At 41.0% G+C, this 26,672-nt stretch overlaps 1 long non-coding RNA gene across 1 annotated transcript; it reads left to right on the top strand.

The window, feature by feature from the left end:
- The first annotated feature begins 5,713 nt into the window (after positions 1-5,713).
- On the top strand, positions 5,714-25,014 carry LOC140541094 (uncharacterized). Its single transcript, XR_011977903.1, has 3 exons — positions 5,714-5,812; positions 12,819-13,033; positions 23,231-25,014. It is a non-coding gene; the product is annotated as an uncharacterized lncRNA (long non-coding RNA).
- Positions 25,015-26,672: the final 1,658 nt, after the last annotated feature.

Genomic DNA, 26,672 nt, shown 5'->3' with positions numbered 1-26,672 from the left:
TAAAGAAAATTGCATGTTTCCAGGGAATTCATATTGTTTCCAACCAAACCCTTGAGCACACATGGTTTTGTACTTCATAATCATAATAATTATAATTCTTCTTCTATATGCAGTATTTGTTGCACCTGCTAACTGCCTGTCAGGCCTGTATCAGTGTTCTCATCATCATCATTCGCTTATTAATTTAATGGCAGTAAGAGAGAGGTCTCCTTCAGAGCAGGGCTTCCAATTGCACCTGTTGACTATTCCACTGCATTTGCTTTGGCACAGTCCAAGGCTAAACTATGTAGTTTAACAGTGCCATTAGGCTCACTTTCATCTCTGTGTGTGAGTCTGAGTCTGAGAGTGTGTGTGTGTGTGTGCATGTGATGTCATGCGTCAACTGCCCCCATTTCCATGCACAACAAATGAATCCAAGCACAGCAATTTTCTGCTGTTAAAAGAAGGCCGGCTGCTGCACAGTGGCTCACGGCCGATGAGAAGATGATAACTGACAATTTAGATGCTATCTTCTTTGCCTCAGCATCTCTCTTTCAGAGGGGAAGTGCTGGAAGCTTAGCAGTGAGGCACGTTTGAAATGTCAAAGGCATGGTTTGTGCCTCGAGCCGCTGTCTCACACAGAGTTTACACACACAACCTGGAACACATATTCCTTTGATCCCAGACAGTCACGTCAGGTTTTTTGCTGTAATTGATCGTAATGTGTGTGTCATTCCAGTCCACCCACAGAGGCCTCTGCTCATTTCCCTCATCTGCTTTCTTAAGGCCGTTTGCAACTCAGGGCTTCCTATGGGACCAGCACTCCTTCTTCTCCCACAGGCCCTGTATTCTAATCCCTAGAGCACACCCACACACACACGCAGCTACTCTCACACCAGAGGTGTTGTTATGCGCACAACGTAAAAGGCCTGATTTGTCTCTCAGCAGTCTCCTAGCCTACTTTTTCCTTCTTTTTTTGCCTCCAGTTGCCTTGAAAGTGCTAAACAGGGCTGGATCTAGCGTTAACCAGCAGGGAACTGAATATTCCGTTACGGGATGCGTTTTCATGCAATTGTCCAAAAAGGGGCCAAGGAGCTGTAAACGATATACCAGCTGAGGGATCATATAATATAGCCCAGCTACACACACACACACACACACATTCTGTTTTTTTCCCCTCATACACACACCTACATTCTCTGTCCTTCTTTTTCATTCACACACATTTTCTGGGCACATACACCCATTCTGTCTCATATATAGACATATATGTAATTTTGTACTTTATAATTCATAATTAATAAAGTGTATTAATAATGTATGTAAAAAAGATCTTTTTTACCTACCTTGTTAGAAACAGGGGCATTTGCACGTGTCCGTACAGACAGTCATGGAGGTTCTGTCTCAAACATTATTACACACTAGTTGCTTTAACATTAAACCACTGGCTTGTAGAACTATGAACTAGAGTTTTGTGTCACACTCCATCAGCATATATATAGCCATAAATATAAGGTCTGTCTTGTTTAATAGATCATTTGCTTTGTCTATTCGTGCCAGGGCCCTTCAAGCATAATGCGTTCCCCCCGTCATACAAATTGAGCAAAGAAAAGAGTTATTAAAAAATGGGTTTGATTAAATTTATTATTATGAGTATCCATGAAAAGCCTTTTAAGGCTTTCCTTAAAAATCGTGTACGTCTCCAATGTTATTTTAATATGATCCATAAACCAAAGAATTAGTCATTAGTTTTAATGTTTTGTATGTTATTAGAAAATATAACAAACAAGCATATAATATATATATATATATATATATATATATATATATATATACAAGCATATACCTCTCCTAGCATGCTGCCATTATCACACTATGATGATGCCATATAGCTACACTCAATCCTATTGAAAATCGTGTGGTCTGTGGAATTTCATGAGTGTACACGAATGTGACGCATTTCTAAATTTAACATAAGTGCACAAGTGCTTGTTGAAGCAAAGAATGTGTGGATATTGTCGCTGTCCAATGAAAGCCATGTATTACCACATATCTCCAGAATGCTGACTTTACAGGAGAAGGCAAAATTGGTCTTAACTTTGAATGGAAGTGTAATAAGAGTTTATTCCAAATCATTTATCTTTATTTCTATGGGTCTGCCCCCTCAGAATGATTTACTCATGGAGAAAACTAAAAACATTAACGTTTAACGTTCAACCTTAATACTAGAGGCTGATCAGCATGTTGAAGTGAGGAATGTAAACTAAGCCCAGTCCCACTTTGATTCTGGAGTCGGTAAAGGACAGGTTTAGTGTGTGTTCTTGCATGAATGTTTAAGAAATTGGACACACGTGACTGTGCAGCTTCTGGTAAATAAAAGCTTCTGTGGGTATCCGTCTATTAGTTTCTGCCTGAGTCTCACTAAAGAGGAGCTGCAGATGTAAAGGCATTACAGGTTACATAATAAGGATAGAAAACACAGTAACTGTAATGTGTTACCATTACAGTACAAAAGTGAATATTTAGATTAGCTAGTAGGGTATTTTACAAGCAGATGACATGACAGCTTTTTTTGTTTTTGTTTAAATGAGTGAGCTAGTGTGTGTTTGTGAAATTCCACTGTTGTTGAAATGGGTTGCTTGTCATCATTTTAGATACTCTGGTGGAGACTAAACCTAAACCATCTCAGCTTATCATGCACTAAGAACTAGATACAAATTTTGAAAAAAACATTTGTAATAGTGAAAAGGAAAATAATATCACTCTCTATTATATGTTTCTCTAAGCTTCAGAAGACTCCACTCCAGTTGAAAGTAACATTAAAAAGTAAGGAAATCACAATTAAAATCATGTAGATGCTCTAGGACTGCTGTATGAATAGGTGACTGCTGGACTGCTGTTCTTTAACTCTTTTTTTCTGTTGCTAATCGAGTGTGCAGGTGTTTTTCTGAGTAGTATTGTAGTGCTAATTGTGTTAATCACAATAACTTGTAAGCTAAATCTTATATATCGTCACTAACATAATGAGATCTTCTCCGATACTCCATTTAGATGATTTTTAGTTTCTTATATAATCTGAAAAAGGCAGCAACCCCATTCCACTGCCCTGCTAGAAAAACCCTCGCAGCAGCAAACCAGACCAATTTCTGCTGGTCTACGGTGTTTGTTTCAGTTGGATGTTTGAACATTTCATGATAAAATGACCAATGTAAATAATCTAAACATGATTGAACTTTTAACAGCCTTTTTATGCTGAATTTGAAATGATTTTTTTGATCCAGCAGTGATGGTATAGATAATGTAGTATACAGGGGATTTGCTTCATGAGCACACAAGATTGTATAATTTGGATATGAGACATTAGAATTCATATATAATTTTTAGTTTTTTTTTGTCTTTGTTTGAATATATGGCTTTAAAAAGACAAGCAATCCAAAGCTGATCAGATTATGTTTCTTTAATTTAGTTATCCTTTGGATTTGCATTACATTTTTAAGAGGTAGTAAGTGATCTGTATCACATTACGTCTTTAAAGTCCCTCCCAACCCTGCACATAGGCCTACATAGGCCTAGCAGATATGGGATAATTCTGGGACAGATACAGCCCAGTTAATGTACTTACAGGTCAGTTATGGCAATGGCAAGTGCAATGTTGGACTGTCCAACTATATCAGCCAAATGATTTACAGTGGCCCATCACCGCCATTCCACAGCATGGGCCGGATGAAACTGTAAGCGTGGACCAGAACTGGGCCATAACTCCTGTGCTATCTGAGATTGTCTCTCTGTCTTACTCACCCCCCCCCCCCCCCCCCCTTTCCAAACACAAAACAATCTCTCTGGACTTCCTTTGCCTTTCCACCAAGAACCACACCCAGGAGGAAGGGTAACACGAGCCCATCTCTCAGGGTCAGTGTGCACAAAAGTGTGAAGACCTGCGCTCCTCTGCTGGGTAACTTTTACCACTTCCTGCTTGTTTAGCTTGGGCAGTTGGTAGCAACCAAACCCCCCCAAAAACACAGAGACACAGCTCCCTCACGTTAGCCTATCCATTAAAGCGGAAGCCTCTGTCGCAGAGGCAGGGCTTGCGGCCCTACTTTTTCCTGTGTGCCTAGCGCTAGCCGTTAGCCTTCTGAAAGGGACAGTAATATCCACCGATGTAATGGGAGAGATAGCAATCTTTTATTCGCAGTTTTCTAAAACGTGGATGTAATGTGAGCGGGGGAGGAGGTGTGTGGTGGGGGAAAGAAGCGGCCTCGCTGGAATCTACAGTGTTGTGCGAGCTTCATACCTTTCAGCTTCATTAAACCAATTTCACGGCGAGGTGAGCTAAGAGAGGAAGCTCCAAGCCTCGGCAGCCACAACAATGGCGCATTGAAGGGACGCGGCGAAAGTAAATTAGGTAGCACTTCACAGACGGCAAATTAAAATCTGAAAGTTGGATAGGAAAAGTTGAGGGGAGATGATTATGTCTTTATTGTTGGCCCTCTCTATCGGAGGGAGAAAAAACACCCCTTCCCTTCCATTTGGTGGCCACCTTTGCTCCCGCCCCCCTGTAAGCCAGGCTGCTGAGGGAAAAATAATGATCTATTTCTCGTGTGGTAATTGGTTTCTAAAAAAAAAAAAAAAAAAAAAAAATCAAATCACGAAGCTGCTCATAGCTTTCCTTTTCGTCACATAATTTGGTTCTTATCAGTAAGATACTGCATGATAGCCTGAGAAAACGGAATAAATTAAGCGCTAATGTGGGTGCTTATTTTATAGTCATTGACTTCTTGTCCACCGAGGGCCTCGATGAGCTGAAGGGTCTTCTGCCTGTCACTTATAGCCTTTTTTCCAGACGTTTGCCGAAAAGGTTTGCGTGCCTGAGAGCTCTTCAAATTAATAACGTGCTAATTTTGAAATCCTGCGATTGACTTAAGTGGTATTTCTTTTTCAAAATGTATTCTGGGGAACTTTCTTTTAACTTTTGGAGGGATGTGTGTAGCTAGAGGTGTGTGTGAGTGTGTGACTTTTGAGGCAGCAGTAATGTGACACTGGGAAGTGGAGATGCAGCACTGTAAACAGTACACAGTCATTAACAGTGTGAAATCAGACACTGGCAGTGGTGGGAAGAACACTCTCAGGTCTTCACTGTGTCTGTGTGTGTTTGTTTACATGAGTAAACTGTATGTTATGTGTAAAAATGTGTCTATTTCCCTCTATTCAGTTAGGGCAAGAGTAGCAGGAGTTAAGCAAAAAGTTGCCACTGACATTTTAGCGCTGGTAATCTATTACGTCTCTGTGTTCACGCTTTTTTTTGTTGTTGTTGTTGTAGCGTCTGTAAGGTGGGACGCTCTCAGATGGTCCAATCTGTCTGTTCGGCTTCATTAAGCAGGGCTTGGCCCACACATGCACACACACACGCTCTCACGTCCTCACACAATGCTCGGGCAGCAGTTAGGGTTTACTGCGCGCGGCCCGCTGGCTTTACGAGGCAGACGGATCCTCCTCGCCGTAAAGCCATCAGTCAGGAACAAAGGGGGCAGGTGCGAGGCCTGGAGTGTTCACCTGCACCCAGCAGCGTCTCAGAGCCATTCAGCACAGCCAAGAGGCCCTTCTCCCCTCTCCACTCTCTCTTACCTCTCTTTTGCCTCCTCTCCGGATCATTCCACCATGCTGCAGTGTCCTTCGTTCATCTCCACTCGTTGCCTTTCTTCTCCCTCTCTCTCTCTCTCTCTTCAAGGCTTCTTCAGGCTACTGTGTAAAGTCTGCCTTGTGTTGCTGTGGAGCATGGGAAGGAAACCATACGGAGGATGAGCTGGAAGAAGTTTCGGCCTTGAGATTATTAGAGGTAGCCTTTCAGCATTTCTGTGGGCATTTTTTAATGGTCATTGGCAGATCTGTTTGCAGGAATTTCTAGTTCAATGGTGGTTCCGAGAAGTTCAGGTAAAAGCCTGTCAGCAATGGGCTGATTTCATTAAAAAGAACTTCACACCACCTCTGTTCAGCAAAGCAGCAGTTAGTGAGATAGGACCTGTTGAAACTGTGCTTCTTCTGTATTATTATTTATATCCCATATACTCAAATACGTCCCAAAAGTGCCCAAAACTATTGATCATTTAGGCTAGCTATCAAAACATACACTCTAAGCACAAAGGGTTCTACATAGTGCTGGCTCATTCAGTATTGCTCCATATAAAACAAGTGCACTAAAAAGTCCTTGAAAAACCTCCATGGTAGATTATGCTGTCTCTCATATCTAGGTTGTAGATGATTATTGATGGTCATAGCTAGTTATTATTTTCATCCTGATGTTTGCGTTTCTCTTTTACCCATCTCCATATCCAACTCCCATGTTGTTTTGTTCGTGAAAGCTAATGGTAATGAGTTTAATGGATCAGTTAGGCCAATTACACTTGTAAAGCTATGTTACACAGCTGTGACACTGCCTTACACCCGTTAACAGTTCAGTTAACAGGGAACCTGATAGTTCAGCATGTTATTAAATATAATTATAGTCATTCAAAGTATTTAAGGTAAGAATGCTGAAGTTCAATAAGTTGGTGAGTGTTGCACGTTGCACGTTGAAGAATTGTTTAACCACACGCTACCAGTGTAACATATCCGTAATGCAAATACTTGGTCTCATATTAACCTACATATTAGGCCTCATTCACCAATATCTTCCTAAGAAGTTTCTTAAACTTGTTCTTGAGACCTAACAAAAAAGTCTACGTTAGATTCATGATGTGTTTTAAAACCATAGTATATACAAAAAGAAAACATTGGTGAATGTCAGAATCTTCCTGAAAACACTGTAACTGATCAATGAGTTCAATGAGGTCATTAGGGCCCATTGGATTGGAAGTTGCTGTTTATTAGAAATGTAGTGTTGCTGTGTTGGTGTTGCAGACTATGCCTGAACCTGAACCTGAAGATTTCTTGGCTTTCTGTCTAAAATCATCAAATCCTTTCCTTAGCTTCCTAGGCTGCTGCTTGAACTGAAGCAAAGAGACACTTTGACCGTTAGGAAAACTGAAGCAGTGTACCCCCCCCCCCCCCACACACACACACTCCCTTCCCCCAGCCTGGCAGGATGGTGAGCATGGAGACAGGTTACCAGCCAGTCAGTTGAGCTGTGGGACGCTCAGAGAGGCAGGTGGGCAGCACGCAGGCAGATATACGGGGTAGACGACAGGAAGACAGACGTACAGAGTGACAGGCCATGGGCAGGCAGCAGCAGCAGCAGGGGTAGGTGCCTGGGTGTCCGCTCGGCGGCAGAAGAACAGATGTGTGGTGAATCTTTAACTTCCCTCACTCCCCACTGTCACTGCATCTGTGCACAACCCCACAGGGTTAGTGTAGCCCCCTCCTGTGTGAAAAAAGCCAAACAATAAAAGCCGATCAGTGCACTTATTGATCAGCACAGAGCTGTCAGAGTTACTGATATTTAATGGCCTGTGGGGTCATTAAGTCTCTGGGTCTGCTGGAACTTTCACTGAGCTCAGGGAGCCAAGATGTGTGTCCTTACTCACACTCACTGTTGATCCTCTGAAATCACATGTATTGATTAGCCCATCTGACAACATTTAGTTGATAACAGGTCAGACTGTGCTATGTTTATAATAATTTCTGGATGATATACAGTTATTTAAGTGGAGCAGTATGCATTGGCACTGTGAATATCACAGATACTACGCATCGACACCTTAACCATAAGAATGCAAACTGTTGCTTGCATTAAAATCACAGTCTCATTAGTGTGTGACAGGTATTCAGCCACCACACCGAGTATCAAGGCTTAAGTATACTGAAACAGCATCGCTTCTCATTGTCCCACTCTCTAACCCCTTATGTGAAATAACAGATATGTCACCAACATAATACTCGGTAAGTAGCGTTTTATTGTCATTTATGTGATCGGCCCTAATCCCCTTAGACGTCACACAGTAAATAGTAGGGGGGAAACTATCTCTCCCTCGCGCTCTCTTTCTCTGCTCCTCCAGCGCCCGTGGTTTATTTTAATTGAAAATTAGCAAAACAAAACAAGGGCAAGAGGCTCCCTGAATGGGGCCCCCTTTTCCCTGGGAGCTCCTGGGCCGTTGAATAATGCATATGGGAGAGAGTAAACAGCAGCAGCGGGTCTGGCCCCAGAACAATGGGCCCTGCTCTGAGCTCAGCCAGGGCGGCTGATTTTATTACCGAGCTGTCAATCCTCCCCCAGCCTGGGAAGCGTGGGACCGCGGCCAGGAGGCAGCTGCTGACCGGCCGACACTGACCCGCTCGCCCAGACCCAATCGAGCCGTCCGCATTGCAGCGCACACCCACCGAGCTCTGTCCCGCATGCCTCCACACACCCCGCGTGGACACACGGAGGCAACCCCAACCCCCCATCAGGGCCTGACTGCATGAGGTTCCCTCTCAAGTTAGTTACTGAACCTTAGTTTAACTCATACACTAGTCTGATGAGATTTTACAGACTTTAATTACAAACCAATATTGAACAATATATTTATATAAAATTTTAATTCAATTTAGATGAATTATTACTTGGTAAATGAACTAGTTTTCATTCTAAAATGTCATGGCGATATACAAACACATGATCTTGGGAAATACTGATAACTTTGACATACTTTGTGTGTATATGTATAAAAACATCAGTAATCAGAAATGCCGTGTACACTTTATGTTCAATACAAATAAATTAGGATTCTTGGAAAGTTCATTCTATACCCCTGAAGTCTGAATTAGTGGATTGCTGGACAGTGAAGGGTCGTGGAGGGCACTTGGAAACGTCTGTCCCTCCACCACTCACTCTTCTTCTCCCGCCTTTGAGGATCCAGTCTTGCTTCTTGGCCTGGGCCCACGGTAGTTGCCATGCCGACCAGCAAATTGGTTAGCAGGATGAGTAATGATGTGATGTGGTGGAGCTGGAAGGAGCCAACAAAGAACTTATTACAGCTGGGCCTTTTCATAGTGCGCCATTGTTGTCAAGTGCTCCTGATATTAACCTGCCTCTAGCAGGGCTTCCTATCCTCACAAGCAGCACACGTGTGTACTGTCAACCGCTCAGCACCCACAGATATAGAGCGAGAGAGAGAGAGAGAGAGAGAGAGAGAGAAGGAGAGAACGACGGAGAGCAAGGGAGAGACCAGTGCCCCTCTATCACTGCTTTTCGTTACCCTCTCATCACCTTATCACCTCTCTGGGTTGTAGGACTTGTAAAGCAACTTGTTAAGCTGTTCGTCTTCCCTGCAGACTGTACCAGTTTGGGTACCGCTTCTTATTTTAGTGGCAGTCAGAGTCACCATTGGTGTAAATCCAGTGTTTAATCAAAGTAGCTGATGAGAAATGGAAGGGACCCCTGCCACACCCTTTGCTGCAAAGGTGTGGAAGTGTTGAAATGATAGAGAACCTACTACTAAGCTTTTATGTCAAACTCCTATTCAGTCCAAGCCTGATTTCCTTACAGCATCAGCACAACGTCTGGGTCGCTGCACTTTAAATGATAAAAGTATAGTAAGCAATAGTAATAATTATAATTATATTATAATTAATTATATTATAAATATCATCATTATGCATGTCTTCCTTTGCAGAAAGAGAAAACGTCACTTTTTTGCCCATGTTTTTGTAATTGTTTTACATCTAAATGAAAGGAAAATCATGTGTGATCAAAGTGTGATCATCAATGTAAAATGAATGGAATTTGAATGCCTTAAATAACTCAGTATGTAATGAATTCCAAACTCAATTTGTAAGTTTTAAGTTAAATATTTCACAACTCATGTTGTATGTCATCATACATTTATTTTGGCAACTTAATTTGGCAACTCAATCTGCTTTGTTGAAATCTAGGGTAGTTATAAATATAAAATATAAATAAATATAAATAATAAATACTTTTTGATGTATTTCAGTGGTGGCTCAGCGGTTAGAGCACCGGGATATTGATAACAGGGTTGTGGGTTCAATTCCCGGGCTCGGCAAGCTGCCACTGTTGGGCCCTTGAGCAAGGCCCTTTACCCTCTCTGCTCCCCGGGCGCTGGAGTTGGTTACCCACCACTCTGGGAGTGTGTGTGTACTCACTGCCCCTAACACGCGTGTGTGTGTGTGTGAGTGTATGTTCACTACCAGATGGGTTAAATGCGGAGGACACATTTCGCTGTACAGTGTACACTGTTCAGTGACAAATACGTGCACCTTTATTATACTATATATACATATATAATGACTTTTAGAAGCCTCCGGCTGGCCAACTGCCAAATTTGTAACTAGCCATTGCACCCCTGACTGTATGTTGAAGCACTGGGGTAGCAGCATTTTATTGTAGGGTTGTTTTGCTGTGGAAGGGACTTCATGAAGTAGATGGCATCATGAAGAAGGAGGGTTATTTAGAAACACTGAGGCAACACCTCAAGACCCACCTCAAATTCCTGCAGGACATTGATCCTAAGCTTTCCTCCAAAATTGTAAGGAAAGGTTTGTTTGTTAAGTACAACAAGGTAAAAGTGATGGAGAAGGCAACACTGTTGCAAAATGGTTGGCTGAACTAAAAACATGTTTAAGCAAGGGGGCAAACAAATGTTTTTATTAGCCTTCTTGCACTACACTAGCTCTATTAATCATAATGGGCTTTGTGAGAAGCTTGTGCAAGGCTACACTAAGTCTTCAATCAAGTTAAGCTACTAAAAAGGCCAGGCCATCAATTTATAACTACATGTGAATTTATGCAAACCTTTGATCTATTGCAAATCCGATACATTAAATAAAACCTGGAACAAATTAGTTCTCTTCCCAGCTAGCTGAGAACATTACAGAAATCTTTAGTTTTTAGAAGGTTCCTGAAAGGTTACCCTGTTACATTACAGAAATTATGTTCCAGGAACATTCTGCACATTATGCAATTATGCAATTATGGTCAAAACATTATTAGAACGTTTCCTACGCAACATTCCCAGTGAGACAAAATCTAATATTATGAAAAATTAAAATACAGTACAAATGAAAACTACAGTACAGCACAATATAAACCTTGATAAAACTGATAAATAACTTTTAATAATAGTATTAAAAGTATCATAAAACATTTTCCAAACTTGAAACGTTTACAAGTAAACTTCAATTTAATTGTGAGAATAAACAAATAAACATAACAAGAAAGTAAAACAATTATAATAAAATAAATCAATAAAAAACATAAAATAAAAATAGTCTAGAAACTTCCAGAAAACCAAAATCATAACGTTTAGAGCATCCACGCAATGCTCTACTAACCAAACATTTCCAGCTGGCTTGGCTATTCTTTTAAATTGTGAAAATAAAGTACATACTCTAACATAACTAACAAAAACCTATGATGGCATGAAATATGTGGAGTGAAAAACTGAACCTTGAACCTTGTTTACATTATACATTGTATTCATTATAGCTGCTTCTGGAACGGGCTGAGTCATTTTTTATTAATGATGAAACTCTGACGGTAAGAGAAGAATGAATTCAGAAATCTACAGATGTAGAAAAGGTCTGTTATCAAGTCATAGACAAATGCACTCAATCTAATATGGAGGGAGCTGGGTCCTGCAGCAGGACAATGACCCAAAACACAACACAGGAAACACAAGAAAGAAAGGATGTCATCAGTGGAATAAAGTGTAAAGTTTTAGAGTGCCCAAGTCAATCTTTACACTTTAACCCAAATTAACATGCATTTCAGTAATGCCAAACATGGTCACTAACATGAAACACATATGTAAGTTATGTAGACGCATGAGGAAGTGAAAGGAAGTGAAATACTGCAGTATATGACTTTTTGTACTTCTGTTTAGAAGAGATACCAATGGAGTAGCAAACACTGAAGCAGAAGAATAAACACACACCACGGCTGGGAAACACACACACACACACACACACACACACACACACACACACACACACACACACGTATATGCTCACAATAACACCAAACATCCTTGTGAAAAGGTGAAGAGTCCACAACCCCCCTTGTACCACTGAGGTGTGAAGGGTATAAAAGCGTTATGCTACTGGGTGAGAGCGAGAGAGCGAGAGCGAACGATTGAGCTCCTTGGTGCAGGATGTTTGAGTGTTTGACTTTAGTTTAACAACATCCTCTGTGCAGACCCCCAGGCAGGCAGGCAGGGAGATGAGTCAGAGATAGTAGACTGATCTACCGCTGCTCTGCTGCTGACCCATTGTCCTGCTTATCTTCAGCTCGGCCTATCTGCTGACCCGGGGCCCATTGATGAAGGGGGGGAGATGACTGGTGATAATACAAGATTCAATGCCTCCAGCTTCATTTAGGAAGTGTGAGGAAGTGCTGGGCCTAATTAGCGCATTGGCGCCGACACAGAGGTGTTCCAATTTGCGTTCTGCTGTCCCATGTGGGTTGTAAGCCTGATGTGATCTGTTAAGTAGGATGTATTGTGGATCGCAACCAATTTAAGTATCCACTGTATTCAATTAAGAGCAACTGAATTTTAAACTAATGCAAATTACACAATCATGCTGCTTTCATGCATGCATCTGAAATGGGTACCGGAAAATCAGACACATCATTATGAAACATCGGTTTAATTGTGGAATTCAAGCAAGTTCAAGCTAAAAAGGGGTGACAATCGATCTGTCCATGCTCCACCCCTACATTCATTACTTAAATGCTGGCAAAAATCCCATTGAATATGTGTTAGTAATATTTTGAGTGATATTAGAGTGCAGTTCTGTTAAAATAGATTGGCTATATCCTGTGTGTGTGTGTAAATGAGCTAACATTGGCATAATGGCATACTCATTTAGGTGGTTAACGGGATGTCTCTTTTTCCCCCTTTTCCATGAAGCCCAGTGTGATCACTAAGAGGTCAGTCCTCAATGTCTGGCCAGTAGGGTGTGGGGGGCCAACCTGCACCCATGCTTGTCACCGTGGGAAAGAGTGCATCAAGAGGAATTTACATGTGTGGCTCAGGTAACATTGTGGGGGAAGGGTGGAGCAAGGATGGCCACAGGATAGAGAGAGAGAGTAACCCTGACCCTGAGAAGCACAGGATTCAAAAAGGTGAGCATCCGCCCTAGAGGTAGGTGTAGATGTGTGTTTGTGTGTGTGTGTGTGTGTGTGTGTGTGTGTGTGTGTGTTTGAGGGTGGGTTAAGGGGTATAGGTGCTTATTCATCTTCAAGTCCTTAAACTAGATAAGGAGACCTCTGATTATCCAAAAGCTTCACAACACTACATCTACATATTGAGTAAATTTATCCAACATTACATAAAGGTATGTGAACCTCTGATCAGACCAAGATTAACCTCTGATGGAAAGGCCGAAAGAAAGAATCTGCCTACGATTTATACATATAGGCTCACTGGTCAAACATGGTGGAGGTAGGCTTGCGTAGCTGCTTTTGGAACAGGCTCAATCATTTTTATCGATGCTGTAAGTCATGACAGTAGGAGCAGAATGAACCCAGAAGAAATAGAAAAGGTCCGTTTGCCAAATCATAGACGAATATATTCAATCTAATATGGAGGGAGCTGGGTCCTGCAGCAAGACAATGACCCAAAACACAACACAGGACTTCATCAGGGGAATAAAGTGGAAAGTTTTAGAGTGGCCAAGTCAATCTCTACATTTTAATCCAAATGAACATGCATTTCACCTTCTGAAGAGAAGACTGAAGGGAGAACCCCCCCCCCCCAATTAAACAAATATATATTTTTTCTTTTTTCACTTTATCATCTCATATCGTCACTTTCACACAAAAACCCTGTACCCTCAATATGTCAACTTTACAGGAGGAGGAAAAAGCCTTCTTAACCTTCAATGGAAGTCAGTGTACAAATATTTTATTCCAAGTCATTTTGGAACATTTCTATTGGTCCATTCCTCATGAAATTCTGACCCAATTAAAAGAGCCACTACAAGATTCAAATTATGTCAAAAACTAAAAAATATGCAAAAATGGAGAAACATGTTTTTTGCAGGACAGTGAAGATCACAAACTTTTGGTCTCCTTGCAGTGTATAGCAAGAACCTTACCATTTCAGTACTGGGGAGATTGTGTCTGTGTGTATGTGTGTGTGTGTGTATGAATGACTGTGTCCATGTGTGTGTCCATTCCTTAGAGAAATAGAACTGTGGGAATATGTGCCCCTAACAGGGCCACTGCTCCCAAGGGAGCACCTCTCTATCCGGAAACACACACACTCACGCATATAACCACACACCCAGAGGCAAAGGGAACTGGTTTCATTCGGGATTCCCTTACATTTACTCTCTCAGGTTCACTGTGCTTCATGTACAGTCCACACTACTTTCCATCTTGCACACACATACATACAAACACACACACGCACACACAGCATGCTGATAAAAGCTGTTGTGGAGGTCAGCAGTGTACCAGTGCTGGCTCAACCACCACTGACCCCTCTACTCCAGAAACAATACACATCCCTCCCCCCAGAGAGATGAGAGATAGACATAGTGTCACTCAAAGCCAGACAACCAAGTCCCTGAAAAGTCTTTTGTGTTTGAGTGTGTTCCTATGTGTTCTGATGTGCAACCTCTGATCAGTCTCTGCTTATAGTATCATTGGATGGCAGTTATCACGTGGCATTGTGCAGTTTGCACAAAGAGAACAGTAAATACATATTCACTTTGATAAACACTTTGTTAAGTGGTCAAATTCATTTAAATGAATTAATAAGTAATAAATTAGTTATGTTGTCAATTATTTGACTGTTTATGATTAATCCAATCTAATTAAACTACTAATTAAATGTTGGATTGTTATCTTTATATTTAATATTATACATTTACATTTCTTGTCAGTACTGTTTCTTACAGTAGCAATAATTTGTAACTTTTTAATAATAACACAACAATATTAAATGCTTTCAATGTGAAATTTTATACTAACTATAAAATATCCATTTCAGAAATATCTACTTACTTTGGTTCAAATGTGCTTTTCTGAAAAAAACATAAAGCTAACTTTAATGATAATTCTAGATTATTTTATGTTTTTTTTATATTTTTTTTATTTAAAGTAGATCTATACTTTGATATGATATGGATGATATGGGAGTCATTAGATTAGATTGTGAGTAAAGGAATGAAATAAAAAAATACAAAAAAGGCAATTATATTGAGTGCGTATTAGATGTTTAGCTATATATATATGGACATATATGGACAGCATTTACGTCCAGCCACTACATTTGAGTGGATTGTTTTTATAGCTATGATTTAGCTAAATATCTACGTCTAGCTAAACAGCTCTATATATTTTTTGCTTTTTTTGTATTTTTTTATTTAATTCCTTTACTCATATATATATATATATATATATATATATATATATATATATATATATATATACATACTGAATGCAGTCACTGTCAAGCAGAACACTTTGTATGTCTTAAATTTAAACATTCCTAGCTTAAGTCAATATGAAAGATTTTATTGCAAGTCATTTTGGAGCATTTCTATTGGTCCGTTCATCATGAAACAATGTTAAAGATCAGCTGCCAGATTCCGATTTAGTCAAAACTGAAAAACAAAAAGTGGAAAATGTTTTCATGGGACAGCAACAGAATACTATAATACCGTTATCATTTGATGTGTTATAGAACACCACTTTTAATGCAGTGTGGCACATGCTGATGATAAGCTGCGTTGATAAGCAGTCTTTTGCAATACACCTGCTAAGAGTACATTTCAGAATAGCAGGGAGGGCTTTGGGTGTGTCGGGGGTGGTCTTGCAGAGAAGCAGAAAGAGCATCTCCTCTGCAGGGGCATGAGCCCAAAGCCTGAGGGTCAGGGGGTCCTGTTTACCTGGGCCAGGTATTTCCTCTGTGGGCTGATAAGAGTGAGGAGGGGAAGTGCTCCGTCACAGGTGAGTGAGTGGGGAGAGAGAGAGAGAGAGAGAGAGAGAGAGAGAGGGGGGGAGGCATGAGGAAGCCACCTCCACTACCTACATACACAGACAAACAACCAAGACCACAACTATGTGCACCTCAGACCAGGACACACACACACACACATGAAATTGTACACAGTATTACCACACACATACAGAATACAGATATATAGTGGCCTAGAGGGTAGAATGCATACTTTAATTTTTAGCGTGCACACACACACACACACACATATACACACAGATACCCCTCAAACATCCCAGTGTATTATACACCCAAAGACTGCAACATTACACCACCCATTAATCACTGCAAAAATGCAGCCAAACAGGGCTAAACCCCAAAAGGGAGAAACACACTCACAGTAGTATGCATTTCTGGATCAGTGTATTCCCTGCCACTGCCATAAATATGCAACATGAGTTGAGCGGAGGAGATATACCCATAAGGCACCGGCACCAGTGGAGACAGTGCTGCAAGCAGCCGAGGCGCTTTGAGTAAACATTCGGTGGATAGAAGAGGTCTGGCTGATGGATGGAGGTTGAGTTTGTTTGTTTTTACTCCGCTCTTCCTCTTCCTCCATCACCTGCGCTTCAGCTCTCCTCTGGCCCTCAGGTGCTGAGAGGAGCCGCTCAGGCTGAACATGTTAACAAGAGAGGATCCCTCTCCTCCACTGAAAGACAGGACTGCACAGAAAGGTGGAGACAGCAGTGTGGAGCGTGCCACTAACACAACGTTCTTTCATTTTTTCACTCATTTTGTTTTCCTATTAAGGCATTGATATCTCTTTATGGGTATTGCCTGCCGGCTCTGTTTGTTTTCTTTATTTTGACTCTGAAAAATGTATTCCCCACATTGCATATGCCATAGTGTACCATGAGAAGACTTCAGTAGATATACAGTGGCTATATACATAGTCTTTTCACAGGCAGGCAGTAATTCTGGTTAAGGTTTCAAGCAGTGGGGATTAATCAGGGTCTTCTAGGCCTTCAGAGATGTACTGTATTTCTAGGAATGGAAAAAAAAATCAATCATGCTTGCACTGAAATGTTATTTCTATTATTTGATTTGAATTCTCGAAATGCCAAATGGAAAATTGTGCAATCAGGATTTTGTATCTGGGTAATATCAGAAAAGTGAACTACTCCATTGTTGAGGCCTTCAGGAGCTAGACAAACAACCTGTACCTTCATTTCTGCATTTTTTTTTTGATTATTTTCTATTGATATTTGACAGCTGGTCTTCACATTGTGTCAAAATTTCACGATGAAAGCACCAACAGAAATGCTCCAAAATGACTTAATAAAATAATTTCCTAGTAAAAGAAAGTTTTTCCTCTCCCTGTCAAATGTTTAAATGTTTTTGTATGACAGCAAAGATATGTTCACATACAACAGAAAATGAGTTTCACAAGCTTTAAATGTTTAATCTAAAATGACCAAAAAAATGGCTGAGCAGTAACATACTACAAGAACCCCCCAGGGGTGCTCGCAGAATAAAGATTCTTTACATATAAAGAACATATATTATTTTTTTTATTTGACATCTAATAGTCACAGTTCGGCACTAGTTTGAAATATTTCTTAGTTGACCCTTTTCTTTTTCCTTTTAGAATGAATAATGTTGATGACTGCAGTTTTAGGAGAGCCAGAGTACAAAGACCAGGGACATACCCTACAAAAATGGCACCTTGGCAAGTGAAATCATCCAAAATGTAGCCGACGTGTGTAGTATCCTGAATCGCAATGAGAGATTGTTAAAATAATGGTATGGGATTATTCAACCTATTTAGAAAACATCCTCTTTTTTTACTATGATGTAATTGCATCAAGTGAAATAATCTTGTTCCATTGGCAAATAATCTTGCTAGTTTGAGTATGGTATTTGTCTTAGAGCTATGAGTTATAATAGGGAAGTCTATGCTCAGTAGACATTACCAGCAGTTTACAGTATATCCAGCAAAGATGCTTTTTTTGCAATTGGATTGTATTTAGTGTATATATAGCACTGATGTGTTTCAGGTGAAGTCGTAAGTATCCCTCTCCAGCCCGCTTGTTCTCCTGCAGATAACCTCATTATAACCAAGCAGCTCCAGAGGTAGTGCTATGCCTGGCATTATGGTCCACCCTAACCTGAAGGACTCTCCAATAAGAAGAAAGTGTTGCAAGCAGCCCATACTTCAACCCCCCCAAACCACCACCAAAAAATCCCATTTTCAGGCCTTGCAGCTGCCCCTGCTCTGCAAGAGCACTTAGCCATGTCATTCTATCCGCCTCTCCAGGCTTGGGGGGGGAAACAGGCGCAGTTTTGTGCGCCAGCGTCTCTGATACGACTCCACAAATGGAAATGAGGCCATGGATCTTCATTAGGGAAGGCAGGTGTCCCCGAGCTGGCCCAGGTGAAGATGCCGGGAGGAGTGCAGGGTGCAAGGAGAAGGGGTGGAGGGGGGGTGGAAGCAAAGGGTGGTGGGGGGTAGGGGCTCTGAAGGGGCTCCTCGGACCGGCAGGCAGCCTCCCGTTTCAGCCCTCCACCCCCAACCCCCCCACAACCCCGCACTTAATTGCCCATGTAATGAGCTGCCAGTGAATGGGCTTACTTGTGTGGAGGCACTTGAGGAGCCTGTGCATTAGGGGCACCTCCTGCAGCTCCTATTCTCGGAGCGCATACATAGAGAGAGAGTTGTGTATGAGGCGTGCGGAGAGAGACAGAGCAAGAGAGAGAGAAAAAGACACTCACCTCTCCTCCGCATCTTTCCTGTTTGCGTTTGCCCCCGCCTCCAAGCCCCATCAAGCTTTGTCTGCCGGTTCACGGGGTGGAATTGGCAGGGCTTTGAAACCTGTGGAAGCGAGGCAGGCTTTTAGGCCCCAAGAGGCAGATGAGCACACTGGAGTGTGAGAAGTCTCCTTGTGGCAGGACACCTGTTCCACCTTCACATCGGTCAAGCCCACTGGCCGATATCTTGTCTTTCAGTTTTTTGAAGACGCACCACCTGCACATTAACCCCCTCAATATAGGTCAACATACAGAGCCTTGTTTTTGCTTAACTGAAGCTAACTCATTCCAATGTTGTTGTTGAATGTAGACTACTGTAGGTCATAATTAAATGCAAATTAACCCTCACAGATTCTTTTAGATCAGCTGTAATCAGATCCATTTTCGGTCATAGATTAATCCCTTTATTACCTGCAGATTTTTACTGTTGCTTAAAAAAATATGTTAGCACACTGCAAGGTGTCTTTTTGTCTATTTTTTGCACCTTCTGTGCACCACCACAGTTCGAACACTAATCATTGGTTGCTCTTGCGCTCTTGGTTTGCTTCTGACTGGTAAAGTAAGTGTTATTACCATGGTGAGATCAAAAGTGCTTTCTGAGGCCTTCAGTAAGAAGGTTGTAGATGCAGATGAATCTGGGACGGGGTTTAAAAAGATCTCTGAACAATTTGAAATCAGCCGGCGCACTGTCTGCTAAATATTTTACAAGTGCAGCAACTGCCAACATGGCCAGTTCAGGCTGTTTCAGCAATTCAGTCCATCAGCAGACTACCAAATACATGTCTCCAACAGTTCTAAAATGTCACCACTGGATCTACAGGTAGCTTTTGCCAAAGCTAAAGTACAGCATCTACCATCAGAAAGAGACCACATAGGTTTAATTAAATGAAAGGTGTGCAAAAAACCCCCCAAAAAAACAACCAAAAAAAAAGAAAACATCTAAGCACGACTAAAGTTATCCAGAGGACACCTAGATCAAGAACAGGACATCTGGAACAATGTGCTTTGGACAAATCAATCCAAAGTTGAATCATTGGGACACAGTAACAGAGGACATGTTTAGCGTAAACCAGACACAGCATTCGAGAACAAGAACATATCAGCTGTGAAGCATGGTGGTGGAAATGTCATGGTTTGGGCCTGCTTTTCTGCTGTAGGGTTTGGAGATCTCTCCAACATAGAATCCACTAGGAATTTGTATCCTTTATTGTATTCTTTATTTACTGTATCGCTTGAGGAAAATGTGAGACCATTTATCTAAAACCTAAAGCCGAAACGTCACGCAGCTGAAAGAATTCTGCATGGAGGAGCTGGAAAAACGTTCTCCTAGTTGATGTCAGAAACTGGTAGATCATTATAGGAAACATCTAACTGAAGTTATTTCAGTCAAGGGGAGAAATACCAGCTATTAGGGCATAGAGTGTCCTAACGTTTTCTTTACAAAAAGAAAAAAAAATATTTTTCAATTTCTACAGTTGTATTGGTTTAGTTATATTACTTCCATCTCTTAGTACTGTTTAAATGATGATCAAATGTTCCTATGTTTAAATATAGTCAAACTAACTTTTTCACATGACTGTAAATACTTTCAGTAGTGAGGCTAGTTACTACCTGCTATAACATTTTTCATCGTGTTCCTGCAGCTAAGATGACTTATTGAGCATCTAGGTATCTATCTTGCTTACATAATGACCTTATAAAACTGTCCCAGCAGGAAAATTCCTAAACTAAAGGCCAGCCTGCACCTGGTTGGTGTTGATTGCATACTTCCATTAATAAGGTTAAAACAAGGATAAATTATGTCTGATATAAGAGAAAAACATGCAAATGTTTCCATTTTCAATTGATTTGAGTGTTTAACATGTTTAATGTAAAGGTTTTAATGCTCTATAGTATCAATGGGGTCTAATGCTGCAGCCACAAGCTAATATGTTAGCCTTAAGCTAACATGCTAGTAATGATACAACACAGTATTACAATACAGTACTGTACACTATACAACCAGCAATGCATGATTACCTTAATAAGGCCAATACAATAAGCATTGAGGCTAATAGAAGCTAACACTGTAGGTGTTGACTGGAGAATTACTCTAAGATCAATATAATATGTAATAAATATAAATAAGTCATATGACAGCTGTTATTGGTGCCATTTTTGTTGATCAGTTATTCACCTCTTAGCTTGCATGCTTATTATTAATCTAGGAATGGATTCCCTGTGCGTAAATGTTTTGCAGCGCTGGATGCGGGATGTTCTCTAAGTTGGGAAGCCAACAGCCAAGACAACTTCTGAGACATGAGAAATGGGTCTAGTTTGGAAATAAGGCACTTGGCAATGCTGTGAATCACTTCAGAGTAAGCCAGCCCTCAACAGTGGATAGTTGTGTGTATAGTCCTGCATCTTGCTCTTAGCATAATCACCTCTGCCAGCGCCACCACACTTCTCACGCTGTTTGCTGTAAAATATTAGCTCCCACAATCCCTCTGCGGGACGGCTGACAAATAAGATGCTGTTGTTTGACTCTCTCCGAGGGTGTGGGGTTAATGATTAGTGCTGTTGGGGGGTTAAAGCCTAGAGATAGGGTCTTTCTCCTGCGCCTCAACAGATGTTGGTGGGCCCTTAATGTGGTTATCAGGACGGAGGGCCTTCTCAGTCCCGCTTGGCCATTGTGTGTGCCGCTGCATTCCAAGGCGCGGCCACGGCAACGGGGTGTCCTGGGAGCACAGCCGGGTGTCCTGCTGGGCCACTGTGGGCCTGAGCACTGACTCCTGGGGCAGGCCCCCCTCTCACACACCCCACATCCTTGCACACACATACATGCACACACACACACCAGTGATCACAAACACCATTCTTCACACCTCCCTCGCCCTCTCCCGCTCACCCCATCTCCCACTCTGTTCCTCAGCCATCCTGCCCTTTCCCACACCGCTTCAATGGTCTGATGCCTGGGCACAAGCACTGCTAGGACTGTCACTCTGTCTGTCAGTCTGTCTGTGTGGCCTGAAATCTGTCTACATTTGCCTTTATAACACATACTTATATGTATATATATATATATATATATTTTTTTTTTATTTTTATTTTTTTTTTTTTATAGTGGTAGTATTGGAGTATTACACTACTGTATTGTAGACACCTGTTCACTCGATGTTTCTTCTGCAATACATATATTAATATAATAATAGAGAGTTTGCCACTCCACTTTTGCACCAATTTATATATACAGTACTGTACAAAACATTATACAGTTAAAATAATATGTAAACCCATACAGAAATCTGATATGAGGCCATATATGCACATATATAATAAACAATAGGAGTTAAAAAAGAAAAATATATGTAAATATATATTCTATACATTTGTATAGCAAATAATATATTGGACACATATATACTATATAATACATACTTGTATTTTTGATTGGTAGGTAAATACATACATGAGTAAACATTAAAAAAATGTACCTCATTTTTTTCTGTTTTCACTTTTTGGCATAATTTGAATCAGCACATGTCCTTTATACTGTCCCTGTCATTCCATGAGTAATAGACCACTAGAAATGCTCTACAACTGAAATACATGCCTCATATTTGAAAACACTGCAGTTGGCTTCCATATATTCTAATACATGTCATATATTTGCAATCTATATATTGCCATATATCAGAAGAAGTTCTTTATCAAGACAACAAGCTTTTTCCTTTTATTTAAAAACAATAAAAAATGTTCACTGCTTGAACAAAACATTCTATTTCCAAAATGAAGACTTCACTAAAAAAATGATTATTTGGAAGCAAGTTATAGTAAAACCTTTTTTTTCACGTTTTCTAAGTCATTTTAAGCCATTTTTATTGATTCATTCATCATGACATTTTAAAATAAACTTTGCCTTGTTTTTTTTGTGGGTTGTCAGTTTTAGTTGACCCATTTCCAAAGCTCTCCTTGATGTGGCCTAATGTTTACAGTTCCCCTCCAACATCTAGTTAATCTAATCAGTCCTTTATTAAAGTAAATCAGGTGAGCTGCTGGTGAACCTGAACACAAACATAGATTGGCTGGAGTTCACAGAGAAGTCAGCAACCAAACCTGTGCTTTTTTAACTGTATTCTTCTAAATTACATATCAATCACTCTGCTGGAGGCTTTACTGTATTTATATGTATTTGTATTCATTTGAAAGGTATATGTTTATACTATATGTAATTATATAGCATACATGTTGCATATTTCAGTTTATACCTCTAGCCTAAGGCCTTCTGCCTCCTAGTACAGCACCCTTAGCACCCTTACCACCCCCCCCCCTCCCCCCCACACACACACAAAATGTCTAATTCCTATAAACCATGCATGGACCACCTGCCTAAAGCCCTATACAGTCTAATCAAACGACTATATAACTGATTATGTATAACATATATAATCATATATAATAACACCATATAACATTCCTTCAGTGTTTGTCAAATTTTTTAGTGTGATTTGAAGGGAAATTTGATGTTGTATGATGCCTGTAATGCATAAACTTCAAGTGGTCTATCTCTCAGTATCTCTCTACAGGTGAACACCCAGCCTCCCACTCCGACAGCAGCTAATCCCTGCTCTCCCCTGCATCTTCCCTGCCAGCAACGGCGTGGCAGCTGTGGGCTTGTTTGTATACAGATGCGGGGAAGCGGCTGATGATAATTAGCTTGCAGCTGCACTCCAGGGCCCTGGGCTGCACTTTCTCAACGCGCCGCCTTTGTGTCTGGGCGAGGAGTGAGGAATGTGGGAAAGTGAGGTAATTAAAGTATTCTGTAACCCAATTAAGCACACTGCCCTGCAGCAGCAGCAACTACACAGGACCCAGCGCTGGGATTGGACTTTCTCAAAGCCCACCAGTTACCCGCTTAGGTCTGCACCCAAAACCTGCTGCTGCCCACAGGGTTGAAGTGAAAAAAAAGTGGTGTGGTAAAGATGTCTCTGCCAGCCATTCTGAAGGAAATTCTGGAAGTGTGTGGCTATGCAGCAAGCAAATGAGGAAAGTAAATGAAGAAAGTGAAGAGAGTGCAAGCCTGTCCTGGGCTATTCATTAGCTCACAGATTTTCATGTCCCCCCCCAGAACCCAACCCTCAACCCCCCCCCCCCACACACACACACACACAACCCCGCTTTAATCTGGAGCCAGCGCAGGCAAGACGGATGTGTGACAATTACATCAGTCATAGCCGCCCATCACTCTGTCACCACAGAGACAAGCCATCACACGACACGACAAGGGCTGAGAAGTTGCCGGAAAGCTTTGAAACGTCCTTAAAGAAAATGTTAATTAAATTCTAAAATGGTAATTCTAAAATCCTTTCATGTTGTGCTACTAATATTACGCCTATTGTGCTAAAATTCCTCATTATTCTAAAAAAATATTTGATTACTTTCTCTCCTCCACTATTTTCTTTTTGATCTTTGCCTTAAAAAAAAAAAAAAAAAGTCCTACCAAAAACCAAATCACACGTTTATTTATTGGTTCAAACACGTCTATTGGTTTAAACCCCCTTTGTCCAGCTGCTCTGGCTCCTTGGCCGGTTGCTGGGCAGTATATCTGAAAAGCTTGAACAATGACAGTCCACAATGAAGGTGCTCAATTAACTGTATAACCCTGCCATCAATTAAGGCATCAATTACTACGGTGATTGATGAGGCTAAATGATGCGATTCATTTTCTCCATCCAGCGGAAAAACATTGGAAGCAGCAGTATGTGAAAATTAGTTGATGAATGTTTTAGACGTATCGGATTCCTTCGGCCAGCAGAGGCACAAGACCCTTGTTTAAACAGCTGTGATTTTTTTGTTCTTTATAAAATAATAAGAAATATTTTTTAAATATAGTTACATGCCAATACATTAAGCCTAGTCATGGACACTTCCCATTCAGAATGCTGTGTAATCCTGGAACAGGCTTAATCCCTGTGAGAGAAACTAAGAAACTGGCCCTATGAAGACCCACAGACTGGTCATATTTTCTAGGACAAAAACAGATTTCAATATAACAAATGTAAATCCTCCTTTCTTCATCTGGAATTGTATTGTTCGGAATTACACTTATGTGATGAATTGGAAGTGCCTTTATTATTTCAACATCGGGTACTACCATTAACATTAACATTAACATTAGGCTTTACGTTAACTGAATCGAGAATAAAGCTCAAATGGGATGTCCACTGTTCAGTTCATGGCTTTGGTGCATCATTTAATTCTCATTCTTCCATTATTATAAAGTTTCTAAGCCAGTGAACACCTCTTATTACTTCTCTGCATGCAACAAAGAACAAAAGGTTCATGTGTAATCTGTATCGTTTAAATCCAATCATAGGCACCAGTTTTATCCTGTTTAAATACTGTATTTGGGCTGAAATGCTTAAAACATTAAATATTTAAATATAAATGCTTGTTGCTGAAATATTTTTATACCTTGTATATAACAGTATTATATAATATCTTGGTGATTTACATTTCTGATGCATTCTTAAATGAGCAATATTCACTAATTATTATTTTAATTGCAAAAGTGAGTGTTTTAATAATAACACAAAACTCAACACTGTTCCTTTAGGCATTCTTTAGAAAATCTCTCGTCAGATTAATACACACGAAATGTGCCCGGCACATATTATATCATTTACTAAGCTTTTGGGGCATAATTCTTTATTTTTAACCTCCTGTTATTCCAGCCTTCAGATTGGAGCCAAAATGACATCAGTTATTATTTTTTTTCTCCATTAGCGATTTGACAAATGCCGCATTTCTAACGCCTCCATATCATTCTGCTTGACTTTCCCCCGAGTTTGAATTCAGTTATTGATTGCCTGTTCTGTTTCACTTGGAAAAAGGTTGATAAAAGGAGGTTTTCACTTTCTCTATTCGATGTGACAGCTTCCTAACAAGAATAATGGAAAGGCCCCATTCACAGGCAAATCAACCTAATTCAGCGTGCCCCTCCACTTTCAATGGAGGAGTCACAGTCCTTCCCTGCCCATTCCATCACAATCCTCTCTCTTCAGCAGCCTTCAAAGTTAGCAGAAACTCCTCCGGCACACAACATTGCTCTTTGTCACCCTCTCTGCCTGGCCATCAAGCAGATAAATAGGTCCATAAATGCATAGTCGATCAAAAAAAGGCAGCAAAATGGCCACAGACAATCAGCTGATTCCATGAGTGACCCGTTCTTGTTTGGGATTCGGCCTCCTCTGCGTTTTTGTGTGCAACAGCTGAGGGACGTGGCGAAATCCTCCCAGGGCATTTTTTTTTTTTTGGTCCCCTGGTACGGGACACACGTACAGATTCCGCAATGTCTTAAAATAATCCTCTTGTCCTATGCGGCATTCCCCAAGCACAGGAAATTCACTTGGCAGAAATTTGATAGCGCTTTGACAAGCTTATAGCCAGGCATTATTGAGAGAAACCCTAACCCTCAATCTAACCTCTTTGCACAACAGGATCCTTAAACTGCTTGTAATAACAAGGAGCCTTCCCCGCGTAATTCTCGACCCTGGCTGGATCGCTGCCAGATAAGAAGAGTGCAGGTGTGAGAGCTAACCGGCCCGGGACGGCCAGTGCCGGGGCCTGTTCACAGGAGATTAAGGTGTCAGGGCTGCCCTGGCTGCAGGGAGGTCATGGCTGCTGGACTTTTCCCTGTGTGCTGGCCGCATTATGGGAAAAGCAGGGAGCGAGACTAAGCTGCCCACCACTGTGAACGACTGGGAATGACTGCATGTGAAGAAGAATCCCAGCACAGGCCTGCGACCTGCTTGTTACTGTGAAAAATAAGGGGAACACTGCACTTTCTTTAGAAACAAGTTTGTATAGAGGCGGAATAGAGTTTTACCGATACGGATGTCATGCGGTATATCAAAAGCAAAGAGTTGGGTCCTTAAAATGAGGCAGTTGAAGACTGTTCTAAATACACTGTTCAAAAGGTGTGTGAATTTAACTCCAATAAAAAGTGTAAGTGGAACAATGCAAAGC

The sequence above is a fragment of the Salminus brasiliensis genome, chromosome 19 (assembly GCF_030463535.1).
Source record: "Salminus brasiliensis chromosome 19, fSalBra1.hap2, whole genome shotgun sequence".
NCBI classification, from domain to species: domain Eukaryota; kingdom Metazoa; phylum Chordata; class Actinopteri; order Characiformes; family Bryconidae; genus Salminus; species Salminus brasiliensis.
Note: the sequence above shows the minus strand (reverse complement) of the source record. Positions and strands in the feature narration are given on the sequence as shown.